Source organism: Cornus florida, unplaced genomic scaffold (assembly GCF_030987335.1).
Source record: "Cornus florida cultivar Cherokee Brave unplaced genomic scaffold, ASM3098733v1 CherokeeBrave_3.0.0_Hap2_Chr05, whole genome shotgun sequence".
Lineage (NCBI taxonomy): Eukaryota > Viridiplantae > Streptophyta > Magnoliopsida > Cornales > Cornaceae > Cornus > Cornus florida.
The window spans coordinates 6,527,056-6,547,049 of NW_026775575.1; the positions used below are offsets into that span (position 1 = coordinate 6,527,056).

General features: G+C 37.1%; 1 long non-coding RNA gene across 1 annotated transcript; it reads left to right on the top strand.

Moving 5' to 3' along the window:
* The first annotated feature begins 11,609 nt into the window (after positions 1-11,609).
* On the top strand, positions 11,610-19,195 carry LOC132310071 (uncharacterized). The gene is made up of 2 exons (XR_009482549.1): positions 11,610-11,703; positions 18,970-19,195. It is a non-coding gene; the product is annotated as an uncharacterized LOC132310071 (long non-coding RNA).
* The last annotated feature ends 799 nt before the right edge of the window (positions 19,196-19,994 follow it).

Genomic DNA, 19,994 nt, shown 5'->3' on the forward strand with positions numbered 1-19,994 from the left:
TATGCATTTAAGGACATAGATTCACAACATAAGCAACAATAAACTCGTATAACTGCATATTCAATTAAATACATTCCAAGTTGAAATTGCACCTCAATTCCACAAATTGCTTGAAGGAAAGTCTGATTGATTTGGAGTAGTTCAATGATTTCAAGTTGTGGTTCTCTTTTGGGTTGTGGTTCTGTTTTGTGATTTTCAAGTGGTTCTTTTGTTATGGTTCCTTTTGACAGTTGTAATACTGTGGTTTTTTTTTTTTTTTTTATCCCAAGTATGTAATGGATCCCAAGTATCATGGCAGAACCAACTATATAAACATTCGTTTTCACTACATTTGAGATATGGTTGCGCACTATGTTTGAGATATGGTTCTGCAAGGAGGTATGATCCTAGAGCCTATATCCACAGCCATTATGGTGTTTGACCCACTGACTAAACCTACCCCTGCATGTAAAAATGTTTATGTCCTCTGTGGGTAGGGGTTCCCTGGTGTTTTCAGGGGTGGAGAGCTCAGTGATCATCTAGTGTCGTCTCTCAGGTTTGATTTTCTTATCTTCTTCTACACTAATTCTCTCTTCTCTTTTTCAATCCATCCACTCCCTCTTCCTATTTTCTTTTCTTCGTTCGAACTCTATTATTCTTATAACTCCTTATTTTCTTCTCCTTTTCCTAATTTTGCTTCTATCTTTATTTTCCGATTTCTTTTCTTTCCTGTTTTGTTATCCTCCTCTTTCTCTCTGATTCAATCTCCGACTGTATTTCCTTTTCTCCACCTTTTTTTTTTTGCGTCGACCTTTTCCCCCTTTTCATTGTTTTGTGCCCTAATTTCTTCTTCTTATCTTTGTCTCTTTTGTAATTCGACAGATTGTTGTGTACGCTATTTTCGATTCCAATTTCATTGTCTCTTTTCTCTTTTCTAAGCCTTTCATGAAGATTTTAAGTTGGAATCGTCAGGGAGTGGGAAACCCTCTAACCACTCGTCAATTAAAGAAATTGGTGTTTCAACATTCTCTAAATGTGCTTATATTACTGTTGGCACCAAAAACTGGCAGCCATCTCAGCAATGACGTGGACCAATGAGAAATTGACAAGTGTTTATTATGTCTTAAGGGAAGTTGGCCAATAGAGAGACAAAAGGAGAAAATCTAGGCAAATATATTTCAGCCACTTTGTTGATAAGGTTGTTGCTAAATATATTTGTAGAGATTTGAATCAATTCAAATATGTCATCAATTCAAAAGAGAAGACTTAAGAGATTTAGTTACAATAAATAACTAAATCCCAATGAAGTAGGAATTTCAACAAGAAAGGAATAGCCGTATAAGTTCAAAAGTTACAAATGGCCATTAGGCCATTTAAGGGAATGAAACGGGCTGCTAAACTTAAGGAGGGGAGTTGCTAAAAATTAGCAACTTTTCAGTAACTTTCTAGCAACGTTTTAGCAATATCTCGGCAACTTACATGTGATTAAATCGAGGAAGGTTGTTTTTACAGAGATTTCCTACTGAAACAAAACAAGAAAGGAAGCGGAATAACAATAGGATTTGACTGAGTTCAAATTATGAAGAGAAAGAATCAAAGAATGAGAGATTTTCTAGCAATAACTTAGGAAAATAAGTTGAGATAGAACTTCTATAAATAGAAGTATTGTATTCCATTCTAGGGGGTCCAGCACCACCACAAAACATGCATTTCAACTAAAAATGTTTTCAATTGACTCTACGTCATTTTCCTATCAATTTCTTTATTTCAATTTAATGGCAATTGATTAGATCCTCGTCAACTATTTCGATTCAGCCATTTACTTTCTTTCAATTTCAATTATGTCAATTTTAATTACGCAATTTTAGTTAGGCTTTCAATTCAATGGCAATTGATTAAATTTTTGCCATTGAATCGTAGTGACAATGGATTAAATTCTTGTCATTACTTGGCTGATGGCAATTGATTAAATTCTTGCTATTACGTTTCAGTGGCGATCGATTAAATTCTTGCCATTGTGTTTGGCTGGTGGCGATCGATTAAATTCTTGCCATTGTGTTTGGCTGATGGCGATTGATTAAGTTCTCGCCATCACGTTCGGCCGGCGATTGATTAAGTTCTTGCCGCCTGTCTTCACTCGGCCATTCCATCCATTCAAACAATCATCAGCCGTTGCATTTCTTTAGACACTCTAAAAAGTCCTTGCTACAAACAAGGCATAAAAGAACCTTGCTGGGAGTTCTTACTAGTCTCTCTCCCACACAATCGCCTGAGAGTCAGCCATTGGAAAAAGGGATAGGCTGGTGTTCAATTACATATTTTGGGTATTTTGTACAAATACTCTGGCACGCCTGCGAAGAGTCCATCGACCGACGTAGGGAACAAAAACCGCGCGAACACGTTTTGGCACGCCTGGTGGGACCACTACTAGAGTGTTATAAAAGAGGCAAATATGCCGCGGCCCACAAAAAATTCTAAGGCCGTGGCTACTGATGAAGATTTGGAGGAAAGCGATCAGCCAGTACAGGCTGAGAACTCTGCAGCAGGTCCTACTGATGAGTTAGCCGTACTTCAAGCACAGGTTAGCTCCTTGGTAGATGCAATGGGAAGGATGGGAGCACGCTATAACGACTTGCATGAAAATATGTCCCAACTCTCAGCCTTTATTTTGAACAAGCCGACTCAAGCTAGCAGCTCCAACAATCAGGAATCGGCTTCTTAGCCGAATCTATCACAAGCTGCTCGGCCAGAGAGGGCCATTGAAACATTACAGCCATGGCCGCCAGTAGTGACACTCCAACCAGGTGCAACATCAAGTCAGCCGGTTCATACGCTACTCACCTGGGCAGAAAGCTATCCTCAGCCTACGTTGGCAGGTTCTAATCAGCCACCAGTAGCAGGTTCGCGGCCACAGGTAATTCCACCAAACCCTCCTCGGATGCCTTTGAACTCGGGGGGCAATCAGATCAGGTGGAGGCCACCGAACCCATTGTATACTCATGTGTCGCCACAGGTAGGGCTCGGGGGGCAGAATATGGCTAATCAGCCACATGATTGGCCGAATTGCTATCAACCAGTGGCTAATCAGTCGCCAGTTTTTAATCAGGTACCACCAACATTAAATCAGCCACCTCAAGTCATGTTAGATAGAAGACAATTAGCTGATTTACTCACAGAAGAATATGGCCTGGAACTTAGAGGTGCCGGCCGACCAATTTATAGAACTCCTTATCCAGAAGTGGTAGACCAAGTTGAGTTCCCTAGAGGATATAAAGTCCCTGACTTTGTAACATTTAGTGGAGAGGGGAATCAATCGACCGTGGAACACATTGGCCGATTCACGGTTCAATGTGGAGAGGCCAGTGTTAGCCCGTGGTTGAAATTGAGACTTTTTCCTAACTCTTTGACAGGGGCAGCTTTTTCATGGTATATTCGTCTACCTCCTAACTCTGTTTTTAATTAGCCACAGATGGAGGAATTATTCCACAATCAGTTCTACCGTACGGAGACAGAACCTACTCTGGCCGATTTATCCAGGCTAAGTCAATTGCCTAGTGAATCGGTCGAGACATTCATTGCAAGATTCAGGAGAGCAAGATTAAGATGTCGTGTACCTCTTCCAGAACAGGAGTACATTCGTTTTGCTTTGAACGACCTTGATTTTGAACTTCGGAAGAGGTTTGAAGGAGTTCCATTTCGTGACATGTATGACCTGGCCGAGAAAGCTACCAGGTATGAGTTGGTTCTCAAAGAGGAGAAAGAACGAAAAAATTCCTCTAAAGGTACGTACTATAGGGACCCCAACTATGAAGTTTATTCAATTGATGTGGTTGAAGAGGAAGATTTTGAAGCTAATTTAGCCGAAGTCATTCTAAAGAAGCCTTATGTATGTGACGCTTTAATAAAACCAAATGTATCCACCAGTGGTACTCAGCCATCGACTTCATCGGCCAGGAAGGGTACGGCTGATACTGGTAAGGTTTATACGTTTGATCTGGCCAAAACAGAACAAATTTTTGATCATTTGTTGGCCGATAAACAAATCATTTTGCCAAAAGGACACAATATACCATCGACCAATGATTTAAAAGGAAGAGAGTTCTGTAAATTTCATAATTCATGGAATCATACTACTAACAATTGTTATGTATTTAGAAATGTATTGCAGAAATCTATCGATGAAGGTGTATTGAAATTCCCTGAAAAGAAGCCAGATGTAATGGTGATCGATGGCGATCCATTTCCTAATATTGTCAGTACCAATGTAATCAGCCTGGCAACTGAAAAAGCCGCTGATAATGGTAGACAGGAAAGATTACCAAAAGTTCTTGGTAGTTCATCGGCCAGTAATGATGAGCAAAAAGTTAAGGACTTGGAAATTCAGTTAAGAGAAGCTCAAATTGCCCTCATCAACCATGGTTGTTGTCCAAATTGCAAAGGCCGAAGGAATGACTCAGACAAGAGGGGCTATTTCCAATCAACCAGAAAGTGCAATGTCCATGAAAGGTTTGGCCATCAGCCTAGACAGAATCACGAAGAAATTAATCGATCAATATTTAGAGAAAATGGGCCAAGGGCAGTGAGAATCATTCGGTCATCGGTGGCCGATAGAGTCCTGTCAGAACAACATTTTTATCCTAGTTTCAAAAGGAAACCAACAATTCAGTCAGAAATATGGGTTCAAAAAGGAGAAGAATCTAGCCGTGTAAGAACGGTTAGACCTCCTTTGGTTGACCATGGCAGATGGACTCGAGTAAGTCACCCAAAGTTTCCTAAGCAACCTCCTACACGTACTCAAAAAAGGAGGATGCAAAGAAAAAATGCAAAACTCAAAAGGAAAGAAGACAAGATCGACCATGATCAACTAGAAAGAAAAAATGAACCAGTGGTGGCTGAATACATGGAGGTCGCTACATCCTTTGAGAATAAGGTATGCTTCTATGAAGAAAAAGATGATCAGCCAGACCAGGATCCAAAGCATGCGGCCAAGTACAGAATTCGTTTTGGTTCTCTCCCGGATAAGGTAAATTGTAACATGGTATTTGTTTTGCCTTCTGTGTTTGAAGCAAGGGTAGAACCAACGATAAACAGGGATGTTGAGTCAGCCAAGCAGGAGGAAAAGGCTGAATCTTCAGAAATTAAGAACGATTCGATAAGTTCATCGGCCGGGATAGGATTGATCTCTCAGGATCAGCCATCTAAGGCCGATAAAATCACTTTTGAAAAATCACCTTTGTCCATGACACAGCAGTTGAGGCCGTTGTATGTTAAAGTATGGGTTGAGGGTTAGCCAATCAATAGGGTTTTGGTTGACAATGGTTCGGTGGTGAATGTCATTCCAGCAACTACTTTGAAGAAATTGGGTAAAACCATGGACGATGTAGTTCCAACCGATGTGGCCATCAGTGGTTTTAATGGAGGATCTAGTAACACTAAAGGTATTCTACCTTTGGAAATTACTATTGGCGGTAAGACATCCTTTACGGCTTTCTTTATCATTGATTCAACCGCGTCCTATAATCTCCTTTTAGGCCGAGATTGGATTCATCCTAACATGTGCATCCCATCAACCTTGCATCAAATGTTGATTTTTTGGGATGGAAATGAGGTAAAAATTGTTGAGGCCGATAACAAACCCTTTATAGCTAGGGTGTATTCGGCTGAGGCTGCACTTTATGATGAAACTGTTGTACCTATCAAATTTGTTGGCATTAACAGGATGGGACGACCAGCAGCGGCAACAATGAAGAAGAATTTAATTAATGCTGATATTAAAGAATTATTGTCAGAAGCAGCTCGGCTGAAAATTGATATTTTCAGGTCGACCATCAAGGACATTGAAGATGTTACTGATGGATCACAAAACCAATGAAGAAAAGAAGCGACAAGCTTTCAGGGCCGCTTGCATAAGACTGAAAGCATATCTGGCTGAGAAGAGATGGGCCAGAGAAGAATAGCTATATGAAGAGGTATCGGCCAGCACGGCTGATATAATTGAAGAAGGTTTCGAAAAGCTGGATGCAATCTAACTTGAAGATTTGGAGTCAGCCCCTTCCAGGATGGAAGATAATAAAGCAGAGGTGCAAGATCCTTTATTGGAAATAAATGTTGGTACTAAAAAAGATAATCGGCCATTATTTGTTAGTGCTTTGCTTGAGCCTAAATTCCAGGCCGATTTGATTAAATTATTAACTGAATATAAGGATTGCTTTGCTTGGAGTTATGAAGAGATGCCTGCCTGTCTAGAAAATTGGTAGAACATAGATTACCGATCAAGAAAGATTTTCAGCCATATAAACAACCACCAAGAATGATGTCTTCGGAAGTAATGCTCAAAATTAAAGAAGAAATTGAGAGACTTCTTAAGGAAGGATTTATTCGAACAGTTAGGTATGTTGAATGGCTGTCTAATGTTGTTCCGGTAATGAAGAAGAATGGCAAACTTAGAGTTTGTGTGGATTTTCGCAATTTAAATAATGCCACTCCAAAAGATGAATATCTAATGCCTGTGGCCGATCAACTTATTGATTCGGCCGCTAAGCATGAAATATTGTCTTTTATGGACGGCCATTCAGGTTATAATCAAATCTATTTAGCCGAGGAAGATATTCATAAAACGGCTTTTAGATGTCCTGGGTCAATTGGTACTTTTGAGTGGATTGTGATGCCATTTGGCCTAAAAAATGCTGGGGCTACTTATCAAAGGGCAATGAATTCTATCTTTCATGATATGATTGGCCGATTCATGGAAATTTATATAGATGATGTAGTTGTGAAATCATCGGCCAAGAGACAGCATTTGGAACACTTGAAAAGGGCCTTTGAAAGGATGAGGATTCACAAATTGAAAATGAACCCATTGAAGTGTGCATTTGGAGTTTCAGCCGGGAATTTCTTGGGGTTCTTGGTACATAAACGAGGTATTGAAGTTGATCAAAACAAGGTCAAAGCTATTATAAATGCTAGGGCCCCAGCCAACAAAAAACAAGTGCAAAGGTTCCTCGGCCAGGTAGGTTTTCTTAGAAGATTTATTTCTAACTATGCTGGCCGAGTGCATGTCTTTTTGACTTTAGTGAAATTAAAGTCACATGAGAAATTTCATTGGGACGAATCCCATCAGAAGGCCTTTGACAAAATAAAAGAGTATTTGGCAAACCCCCCGGTTGTAATGCCTCCAAGAAAGAAGTGGCCGTTAAAGCTTTATTTATCTGCCGCAGAAGAATCAATTGGTAGTATGCTCGCACAAGACAATGAACATGGAAAGGAGCAGGCTGTCTACTACCTGAGTAGAGTACTAACTGATGTAGAATGCAGATATTCCTCAATTGAGAAGCTTTGTTTATCTTTGTACTATTCGGCCATGAAGTTGAGAGTATACATGCGGCCTGTTGATGTTTACATTCTGTGTCAGACTAACGTGATTAAGTATATGCTATCAAGGCCATTGATCACTGGCCGAATAGGTAAGTGGGCTTTGGCTTTGATGGAATTCAATTTTATCTACGTCCCACAAAAATCAGTAAAAGGAAGGGTTCTGGCTGATTTTTTGGCCGATCATCCTTCAACTGATATTGATCCATGGGTTTATGATGAATTGGAGTCATCAGCTATATTCTTAACTCCTTGGATCTTGATGTTTGGATCAAGCACGGCTGATGGAGCAGGAGCAGGTATTGTTATTATTTCCCCAGCTAGCAGAAAGGCTTCATTCTTTTTTTTTTTAGATTTTAAATGTTCAAATAATCAGGCCGAATATGAAGCGCTTATAATCGGCCTGGAGATTTTAATTGAAATGGCTGTTAGAGATGTAAAGATTTTGGGAGATTCAAACTTAGTCCTTAGCCAAATTTCTGAAGATTTTAAGTGCCTAAGTTGGCAATTAAGGCCGTTTCATTCTCTGAATTCGACCCCCCAACGGCCAAAAAGGCGAAAATGAAAAAGAAATGAGAAATTTGAAAACGAAAATTAACAAATGATTTCAAATTACCATTTGACCCTTGGTCACACTTCAAACATAATTTATAAGACCCTATGAAAGAATGAAAACGGAATTCCCACACCTGATGCAACCATGGTGAGACAATGACTTGACGTTTTTCAATATTTTCATAATATTTCATGAAGTTAAAAGTTACATAGGATACAAATTAGATGTGATTGGCCTATGGCCTTATCTCATACATGTCAAATACATTGTAAAGAGTGTACTTATGTACACATTACAAAAATAGAATCAAATTTACACATTTTGACATATAAAGCTATAAATGGCATTTCAAGCCAACATTTACATGAAATGAGAACTTCAAGTCTACAAATCATCCAAGCATGATGTGAATCCCAAATCTTGATCCTGGTACCTGAAAAATGTCCCCACTACGTGGGTGAGTAACATAAAGGTACTCGTAGGAGATGAGCATGCATCGACCTAGCATTTTACAATTATAATACCTTAAGATGAAACATGTCAAAGGGGCTCATGCCACCTAACGTCTATATCAAAATGAGACTCATGGAGCATCCTAAGCTACTCATGCAATTTAAAGTGAACAACGGCATACAAGTATACATGCTCAAGTATACTAAATAATGTTAAACACGTTATACAACATACAAGCATACATTTCCAAGTATACTAAAACACATTAAGACAAGTCATACAATGTCTAAGCATATTTACACTAGTATGCATTTTATATGAAAATCTCGTAAATCAAGCATACGAACACAAGTATACTAAGCTAAAAGAGATACGCCTAAAACAAGTATACACGGCACAAGCATACTAAATGAAATCTAAACTCACAGAGTAAGCATACAAGTTCAAGTACACTATATGAGATCTAAATGCACAAAACAAGTATACAGTTTCAAGTATACTAAGTAAGATTCAAATATCTAAAGCAAGCATTAATTCTCAAATTACAAGTAATCCATGATTAACAACTTGAAATTGAATGCGAAATCAAAGTAGAAAGACTAGGACATGTGGTCACTAGACCAAACAAGTGTTTCCGGGTAATTACGACCTACAAGGCACTACCTAGTGTGCACATGCATAAGTTATTCCAGGCAATTATGACCCACAAAGTACTACCTAGTGCGCACTTATGACTTAGAAGACTCTTGTCTCCGTACTAGAACCAAACCCTGGCTACACGTGAAATATGTCCTTACAAGCTTTCCAAAATCAATAAGTCCAAAACTTATACAAAAATCAATAAGTTAGACCAAACTTATACCAAATCTACTAATGCATAAAGCCATCTTCCATGCACAATAAGGTTGAATCCAAACAAACCATGTCCTAGAATTCAAGTCTAGATGGCATATGACATGTCAAGCCTCCAATATACAATTTATACACCAAAACAAGAATATTTTATAACAATTGAACCATATTACCACACTAAGCCACAAGTACTAAATACGTCCCAATTTAGTAACTAGCTTCCAAGGTAAACAATTGTAATATTCTAACAAGTTATACACCTACACAAGATATATCTAAACAAGCTATGCAAGTCAATGATATTCTATATCATGCTAAGTCCAATTACCATTTCGAGATGCCTCAAGTACTAATTCTACATCAAATTTGTAATATGCTCATAAGGTGATTAAACGGACTACGTTTCATGGGATTAATAACCTATTACCTCCGATATCAATTTAAGTGACCAACACACTTAAAATAAAATTAATTAAGCTCATTAATAAATTTTTCTCTAGATTTTCAAACATATCCAAATGTCCTCAATGTAATGACCCGGTCATTTTTCTTCCTTTTCTTTTTCTCAGATTTTAACAGATATTTTTTTTCCGTTGTCTTTTCCTTTTTGGGTTCGGTTTTTCATCACTTGATGTCGTCTCGAGTGCTCTGGAATGATTTTCGAGACGCTTTTCTTTGGATTGACAACTTCCTTTGGGGATTGTGTCATTTCCATATTTTATTTTTCCGAACATTATTCACATTTTGTCTTTTTCTCGTTTATTCTTTTTCCTTGCACAACCTCACTTTTTGTGCTCGGATTTGATTCTGGTTTTGCATGCATTCATGATATTTGATTTCCATGACAGTGGTATTTGTACTATTCTAGAAAAGCATGTTGATTGCTTACTTCTTTCATAAATGGGCATTAATGCATACTTTAGTGTAATTATTCTTAACTTGTGGGGTTTTAGTGTAATTAAATAAAGTAATTATTTTTCATCTTGGGGACTATTTTGTAATTAAATTTGGAAGATATTTTCAATAAGGACCTTTTTGCAATTTTTGAAAAGTGTAACAAGTGTCCCACTCTCATTGGTCCACTTGTTGACATTTGTGTGGAAATACTTTAATGCATTGGATGATGACATTTGGAGGATGAGGATTCACCCACTTGTTGGCTTAGGATTGGTGAACTTGTTAGCTTGGATGGTTGACAAGTGTAGGTGTGGGATTAAGCCTAGGAAGGAGCCATAGATTGGTGACAAGTGTAGGTTCATAATTTAGTCTTGCAAATATCTTTGGGTAACTTTGGGATTATGGTTTTAAAGGAGGCTTTTTGTGCAATTGACCATAGATGTGTGTGTTGACTATGGTGCAATAGCACATAGTGAGTGGATGATTTCTATTTCCTCCACTCACACTTAACCACATTATTTCATTCTCTTCCTTACAAGAAAACCCTAGCCTCTATGGATGGAGCTTGAAGCCTTAGGCATTGACCTTGATCTTTGAGGCCCTTTCAATTACTTTGGACCATAAAGCTTAGAATACTTTTTGTTCCCCTCATCCTCTTCTTCAAAACCTTTGAAGGATCTAGCCTAACTCCTACTTTTGCTTTGGTATCTAGAGATTCAATTCTCTGGTGAGGTATTGATCTATTATTTTGAAGTATTTTTATGTCATTATTGAGTGTTTTACATGCATGGAAGAGAAGGACTTGTATTTTGCCCTTAAACTGTTTTAACTTGAAATTAATCTTGTCAAATTAAATATAGAATATGAAAATATACTCAAGTAGCTTTCATTTAGTTTTGGTTTCATGTAATTTGGATTTAAAATGAATTAGTTATGAATTTTTGAAGTTACAAGCTAGTTGCTGGAAATTTGAAGCTTTTCCTTTTCGGTTAAGAAATGAATTTTTATATGGAGCTGTGGTGCTTTAATTGCCTTGAAATTTTTACTGGAACTTCTCCCATGGTTTTACACTACTTAGAATTTTTTTCACAATTTTAGAGCATTTCTAATTTTTTTTTAAAATCCGAAACGATCTGCTGTCCATGTTTTTATTGCAACTGGAAAACATATTTTTAGATGATTTATTTCACTGACCTTTTGACATTGGATCATGGCTTAAATTTCTGGTTTTACACTCTCATATGTTTACTTCTAAAATAAATTAGGTTTGCCAAATTTGGATGTCAAATGAATTTTTCATGAATTTTTAAAGTTGGAAGCTACAGGCTAAAAATGTGTTTTCTGGGCAGAATTTGTTTCAAAGTTATAGGTGAAAACTGTTTCAATTGGGAAAATATTTTGTTAAACTAAATTGATATTATCAAATTACAGTGTTTAAGCTTTCATTGGGCTTTGGATTCATTCAATTTGGGTTAGAATTGAATTTTTTATGAATTTTACAAGTTGAAGGTAGCAAGCTGAAAAATCTGTGTTGCGGACCGAAAATTTGGGGCGATTTCATTTCGGTCGTAATTGGGATTTTCATTCCAATTGAGGTAGGGAATGTTTTAGGATTATTTGTGTGTTGTATTGTGTGTTTATCATGATTATACAACATATATGTATGCTTTGTATCAAATCTAGAAAGTTAGTAATTTTTATTTCTTTGTATAAGATTTAAAATTTATGATGATGTATAACTTTGATTTGAACTGTAACATGTTAGGAAATTATGCTTAGATATATTGGTTAACATATATTAAATTTGGATCATTTAATTAAGAATTACAACTTTTATTTAATATTTATCTTTAGTGAAAGTTTAATTCACATGGTTGTATCAAGCATTAAATCAAGTTGTAATGTGGTATTTAAATAGGCCTTAGCATGTTCTCTAACATAGATTAAATTGAGGGCATTTGGAATTGTTTAAAAATCTAGAGGAAATTAATTAATTGGCTTGATTAATTTTGTTTTAAGTGTTTTAATCACTTAACTTGTCATTTGATGTTATATATATGATGACCATGACATGTCTTTCAATATATATTAAATTGAGGTTATTTGGATTAACTTGGAATTTAGAGAATTTAACTATTTATGTTTAATTAAATTCTACTTTATTAGTCCATGGATTTAATTGCATTTTGGAAGTTGTTTCTATATTTAAATCATGGATTTGGATTTGATGTATGTTCACTTGATTACTTTTGACTATTAGATAACATAGTTGTAACTTTTATATTCATGAGAATATGTTTTTCCTTATTGAATATATTGTTGCTATGTGTAAGGAATTGCACACTTTGTATTTGACATCTTACATGCCATAGTAGTTGTGAATTTTGAGCATGTATTGTATAAGTTTCCAAAATTTGGATTGTGCTTGGTAAATAGTTGATATCTTGTATATACATGTTGATATATATACGTTGTTGCACAATTTGTTGATTTTGGAAACTTGGGGATGTCGTTGTTTGGCTATGGCAAGAACTCGGTTCCAGTACGGGGGATTGTCCCTCTATATAGTCTAGTGAGCACATAGGGAGGTTACCCATGGGCTAGTAACCCTAAAGTAACTATGTTGTCGGTCTGATCCGGTATGACGTCCGAGTATCCACTTTGTTTGATTTCGTATTTCATTTCAAGTTGATAACTAGATGATATCGTAACTTGTTGTTCCTTATTTGATTTCCTATTTTGCACTTAAGCTGTAGCTTTGTGAAAGCATGCTTCATGCGTTGTATTGGAAGTTCCATTGTTGGTTAAATTGGATCGATATCATAATTTGTGTTTTGTTGTTCAAATGTAGTTTAGGAATGACCTTATAGATTCATTTTGAACATAGACATTAGGTGGCATGACCCACACTTGTTGTTTTCGTAATTTTGGATTTCAAGTTGAAGACTTTGAGAATCTATATCTTGTTGCCTTGTATAACATGTTTCCATATTGTTTGAATTGCATGAACAATGTGATATGATAGAAATGATCTAGGTAGCTTAGGATGCTCCCTGGGTCTCATCTTGACATAGACGTTTGGTGGCATGAGCCCCTTTAACATGTTTCACCATAAGGTGATAAAATTGTAAAATGCTAGGTTGATGCATGCTCATCTCCTACGAGTAGCTTTATGTTACTCACCCCTACGATACTGGGGCATATTTCAGGTATAGGACTCAGGATTTGAAGATTCCAGTGCTTCTTGGATGGCTTACAGTTTCTAAGTTTCTATTTTATGCAAGTGTTAGCATAAGATGCCTCTTTGTAGCCTTATTTGTTTAAACTTGTATTCGTTGATTCGTATATGTAAAGTGTACGTAAGTGCACTCTTTTCAATGTATTTAACATGTATGAGATGAGGCCGGAGGCCAATGACATGTATCTCATTTTCTATGCACTTTTGTTTTCAAAATTTATTATGAAAATATTGGAAAATGTTAAGTCATTGCTTCATAACTTTCGCATCGGGTGTTGGAATTTCATATCTTTTCTGCCTGGACTCAGAATCAGACGATTCTTGAGTCTGATTTTGTTCATTTTTCGTTGTCCTTCCAATGGTGTGCACGGTGGCACCCTTTTCAGTGAGAAATGACCATTTTGCCCTTAGTTCATCTTTTTTCGGGTTAGGCATTCTTGCTTCATTTGCTTGGCTCATTTGAGTTCCGTGGCTTCATGGAGAGTCACTTTGGGGCCTTAGGGATGACGTACATCTCTTGAGGTCATTTGGCTTCTTTCGCTTCCGCATTTCGGGTCCATTATCGGGTCAACTTCTGGTTCATCACTAACGCACCGGGTTGAGAAATCCAGGTCGTTACAGGTGGTATCAGAATACCTTGGACGACGGGTTTTGGGTGCATATCATGCTTATGTTACCATGCTCTATGTGTTTATATGCTTCATGATAACATGTTTTGGTTTGATAACATGTTTATGTGCTTACATGCTACATGTGGTATGCCGTTTGTTTAGCATGATTTAATTATTATGTAAAGAGCATGACATATGATGTATTCTAGATCAGATTTGTATATGCATAACTGTGTTGCATATTTGGCATGACACGAGATTGGTCATTGAGGCTCGAGTTGAGGTTGATGGTGATTGTAGTCACAGTTTCATGGTAGTGTAGGTTGTTATCGACTTAGCATTGGTTTTGAGGTAGGTGGTGAGTCACCTTTTGTTTAGACTCTCATGAGGTGAGTCATTTAGCATTGCCGTAGTGCTAAATTTGTTGGTTTTGGGCCATGTTGGGGTTATGGACCTCTTAGGATCCTTGGTTGATCAAGATGATTCCTTTGTGATTGCAATTTTCGTGGGCGGGTACGTTTGTGGGCGGGTGCATAGCACTGTCATGCTACCGTACTGGCTGGCTACAAGTGTAGTTCAGATGGAATCAGGGTTGGTTTTCGTTTTGATAGGCGTTGTCTTTTTGATCGATGATGATGATGGTTGTTTTGGAGATCATTCGCGGTGATTGATTTGGTTATTGTTGGTATAGCTATAGTTGCCATTTTCTTTGAGTTCTCCTTATGCAATGACGCTTTTGAGGTCAAGTCGATTGATATATGCTTCGGGTAGAGAGAGCATTGCATTGTTAATGTCACTTGTAGTGTCACCCTTAGATTCAGAGATGGATTGTAAGAGTCTTACCATTGTGGTAAGGGCTCACGTTTGTTTTGAGATAGGTTGTTGTTGCATTGGTTTTTGGAGTTAGTGTATGGCTAGGACTGGTCCTTTCTTTTTTACCTAGGCACTCTAGGACACGATGTCCATAGGGTTCATTGTTGCATCACTTTTGTTTTCTGCAGTTTCATTTACTACCATGTTAGTAGTATGATTTATGATATTGTGATGCATGAGTAGGCGGAGGTCTATCCACATTTGCCTTCTTGTTGTGTGGCAATGGCATGCCTTTCTTATATGCTTTGAGATGCCATGTTGTTACTGCGCTTTAATGACATGCTTTTGTGTTTATGTGGAGACGTGTAGCATGTGCTTTTGATTTTCATCTATGTAAGTAGATTTTCTTTCTGGTAGTTGCATTCCTTGTCATATGCATGACTTTCAGGTTTGGTTTTCCAATTCGTTTTCCTTGGTTGCACGTAGTCTGTATGCGGGTTTCCACAATGGTTTTGTGCTGGTTCGTGTTAGGGACATCACAAGGAGTGAGTCTCTTCCCTTCGTTGCGTTGTGCATTGTTTTGGGGTTGGTTGGTCCATGAGGATCATCGTTGTTGTCTTGAGTCCTTGGTGAGGATTTGATAGATTTTGGTCGACTTACTTCCATGTAGGGGGTGAAGTCGTTGACTTTATTGTCTTTCATTTCAGAGATGGAGTCGTGGTGTTGTCCTTTTTAGGACTGGTGGTCCCCTTTTTTTCGTGTCTTCCCTTAGGGAGTTCCTGCCGTGGTTGTTGACGGTTGTGGTGCTTAAGTGAGTTGATTGGTGTGGGATCATTTTATGGAGACTTATGTCCATATCTTTGAGGATTGTTTGATTCGTGAGGTGAGCTCGATGCTCTTTTGAGAATGTCTTTTGGAGACTTGTTCCAGTTTTGGAGGCCTGGATGTGGTTGACTCTTAGGAGGAGTTTTGGAGGATTATTGTTGGATATGGTTTGCTTATGGAGTTTTCTCGTCCTAGTTATGACTAGGCATGACCTTGAGGAACGTAGTTCCAGTGGTTGTTTGTAGATGGATCAAAATTGAGGAATTTTGATTTAGCTTGGTGTTGTCAAGTACGATTTTGAGAAACTCGTTCTATGACCTTGGTTGTCAAGATTTTGATGTGTGTGCCACTTCGTGGACTTGTATTTCGAGGATCTAGTTATCCGTGATAGGGATTTTGATCCAATGTTTGATTATAGTGAGTAGTCTTATAGTTGATCTATTTTAGGATGATATCTGGGATTTTGGAGATGCTGTTTTGCTTGTCAGACTTTGGATTCGTAATTGATGTTGTTGATAGTAGTGTTTTGAGATGTTAAAATTGTTGGTCTTTTTGTATTGAGGATTTAAGGCCTTAAGCGTAGCGGTACCTATGGCATTGTTGTCAGAGTTTTGGGATTGGCCAGGATGGTCCGGCCGGACATCTTTGGACCATATCTCAACTCTCACAAAATGTTGGTTTCCGTAATGCTTTTGGTAATGATCATTTTTGACATTGAAGTCATTTGTATCGAGAGGTTTCATGGGTAGACCTAGTGGGGGCAGGTTATGAATTGGTGCCTTATACTGTCATGCTACTGTACAAGTTATGTGCTGTGGGCGGGTGCTAGTTGCCGTCGATGCTACCTTACTGACAAGTAAGTGTGGGCGGGCACTAGGAATTGTCATTGCTACCACACATTTGAGTACGTCGTGGGAGGGTTCTGGTCGCTATTCGTACTGCCATGTCGTCTTTGTTTTGTACTTTGATTTGATTTATGGATATCTTGGAGTTCTGTTGGTGGTTGTTTTTGGTTCCTTATGATGGTTTGTCAGGAGGGGTGCTTTTGATTGTTGTCTTCCGTTCCCTCGTCTGGCCTTAAGTTCTGTGTGTGAGTTTCAACTTGTGGTGTGGCCATGTGATCACTTTTCTTTTGAGGGGTTGTCCTGCCGTGAGCACGTGGGTGCGAATGACATGGGGTTGTACGTTGTCTTCAGTTTTGAGATTGCTTTCGTAGCTTGTTGTGAGGGATACTCAGAGATGTACTCCGTAGTTATCCTGGTTTCGCCTTTTTGTTTTGTTAGGGCTAGATTTCGGGGATGAAATCCCTTTAAGGTGGGAAGGTTGTAATGACCCGGTCATTTTTCTTCCTTTTCTTTTTCTCAGATTTTAACGGATATTTTTTTTCCGTTGTCTTTTCCTTTTTTGGTTCGGTTTTTCATCACTTGATGTCGTCTCGAGTGCTCTGGAATGATTTCCGAGACTCTTTTCCTTGGATTGACAACTTCCTTTGGGGATTGTGTCATTTCTATATTTTATTTTTCCGAACACTATTCACATTTTGTCTTTTTCTCGTTTATTCTTTTTCCTTGCACAACCTCACTTTTTGTGCTCGGATTTGATTCCGGTTTTGCATGCATTCATGATATTTGATTTCCATGATAGTGGTATTTTTACTTTTCTAGAAAAGCATGTTGATTGCTTATTTCTTTCATAAAGGGACATTAATGCATACTTTATTGCAATTATTCTTAACTTGTGGGGTTTTAGTGTAATTAAATAAAGTAATTATTTTTCATCTTGGGGACCATTTTGTAATTAAATTTGGAAGATATTTTCAAAAAGAACCTTTTTGTAATTTTTGAAAAGTGTGACAAAGTCCCATTCTCATTGGTCCACTTGTTGACATTTGTGTGAAAACACTTTAATGCATTGGATTATAACATGCTAGGAAATTATGCTTAGATATGTTGGTTAACATATATTAAATTTGGATCATTTAATTAAGAATTACAATTTTTATTTAATATTTATCTTTAGTGAAAGTTTAATTCACATGGTTGTATCAAGCATTAAATCAAGTTGTAATGTGGTATTTAAATAGGCCTTAGCATGTTCTCTAACATAGATTAAATTGAGGGCATTTGGAATTATTTAAAAATCTAGAGGAAATTAATTAATTAGCTTGATTAATTTTGTTTTAAGTGTTTTAATCACTTAACTTGTCATTTGATGTTATATATATGATGACCATGACATGTCTTTCAATATATATTAAATTGTGGTTATTTGGATTAACTTGGAATTTAGAGAATTTAACTATTTATGTTTAATTAAATTCTACTTTATTAGTCCATGGATTTAATTGCATTTTGGAAGTTGTTTCTATATTTAAATCATGGATTTGGATTTGATGTATGTTCACTTGATTACTTTTGAGCATTAGATAACATAGTTGTTACTTTTATATTCATGAGAATATGTTTTTCCTTATTGAATATATTGTTGCTATGTGTAAGGAATTGCATACTTTGTATTTGATATCTTACATGCCATAGTAGTTGTGAATTTTGAGCAGGTATTGTATAAGTTTCCAAATTTTGGATTGTGCTTGGTAAATAGTTGATATCTTGTATATACATGTTGATATATATACGTTGTTGCACAATTTATTGATTTTGGAAACTTGGGGATGTCATTGTTTGGCTACGGCTAGGACTTGGTTCTAGTACGGGAGATTGTCCCTCTATATAGTCTAGTGCGCACATAGGGAAGTTACCCATGGGCTAGTAACCCTAAAGTAACTATGTTGTCGGTCTGATCCGGCATGACGTCCGAGTATCCACTTTGTTTGATTTCGTATTTCATTTCAAGTTGATAACTAGATGATATCGTAACTTGTTGTTCCTTATTTGATTTCCTATTTTGCGCTTAAGATGTAGCTTTGTGAAAGCATGCTTCATGCGTTGTATTGGAAGTTCCATTGTTGGTTAAATTGCATCGATATCATAATTTGTGTTTTGATGTTCAAATGTAGTTTAGAAATGACTTTATAGATTTATTTTGAACATAGACATTAGGTGGCATGACCCACACTTGTTGTTTTCATAATTTTGGATTTCAAGTTGAAGACTTTGAGAATCTATATCTTGTTGCCTTGTATAACATGTTTCCATATTGTTTGAATTGCATGAACAATGTGATCTGATAGAAATGATCTAGGTAGCTTAGGATGCTTCCTGGGTCTCATCTTGACATAGACGTTAGGTGGCATGAGCCCCTTTAACATGTTTCACCATAAGGTGATAAAATTGTAAAATGTTAGGTCGATGCATGCTCATCTCCTACGAGTAGCTTTATGTTACTCACCCCTACGATACTGGGGCATATTTCAGGTACAGGACTCAGGATTTGAAGATTCCATTGCTCCTTGGATGGCTTACAGTTTCTAAGTTTCTATTTTATGCAAGTGTTAGCATAAGATGCCTCTTTGTAGCCCTATTTGTTTAAATTTGTATTCGTTGATTCGTATATGTAAAGTGTACGTAAGTGCACTCTTTTCAATGTATTTAACATGTATGAGATGAGGCCGGAGGCCAATGACATGTATCTCATTTTCTATGCACTTTTGTTTTCAAAATTTATTATAAAAATATTGAAAAATGTTAAGTCATTACTTCATAACTTTCGCATCGGGTGTTGGAATTTCATATCTTTTCTGCCCGGACTCAGAATCAGACGATTCTTGAGTCTAATTTTGTTCATTTTTCGTTGTCCTTCCAATGGTGTGCACGGTGGCATCCTTTTCAGTGAGAAATGACCATTTTGCCCTTAGTTCATCTTTTTTCGAGTTAGGCATTCTTGCTTCATTTGCTTGGCTCATTTGAGTTCCGTGACTTCATGGAGAGTCACTTTGGGGCCTTAGGGATGACGTACATCTCTTGAGGTCATTTGGCTTCTTTCGTTTCTGCATTTCGGGTCCATTATCGGGTCAACTTCCGGTTCATCACTAACGCACCGGGTTGAGAAATCCAGGTCATTACATTAAAGAACTCACTAAGGCCTACTTTAATATCACATTACAAGTTGATTTCATGTTTGATACAACTAGGTGAATTAAACTTTCACAAAAGATAAATATTAAATAAAATTTGCAATTCTTATTCAAATAACCCCAATTTAATATATATCAACTACAATACCAAGGCCTAAATTTCTAGCATGCCACAATTTATTTCTAAGTTGCCTAGCATCATAAGAATTAAATCTTAAACAAAGAAAATAATTAAATTAAATTCTATAACTTGAACAAGGCATGCTCACAAGTTGTATATGCTCATATAACAATCAATACAACCTTAATATAACCTTAAAATATCCCCTACCTCAATTTGAGATGAAAATCTCAAAAGCCCACCGA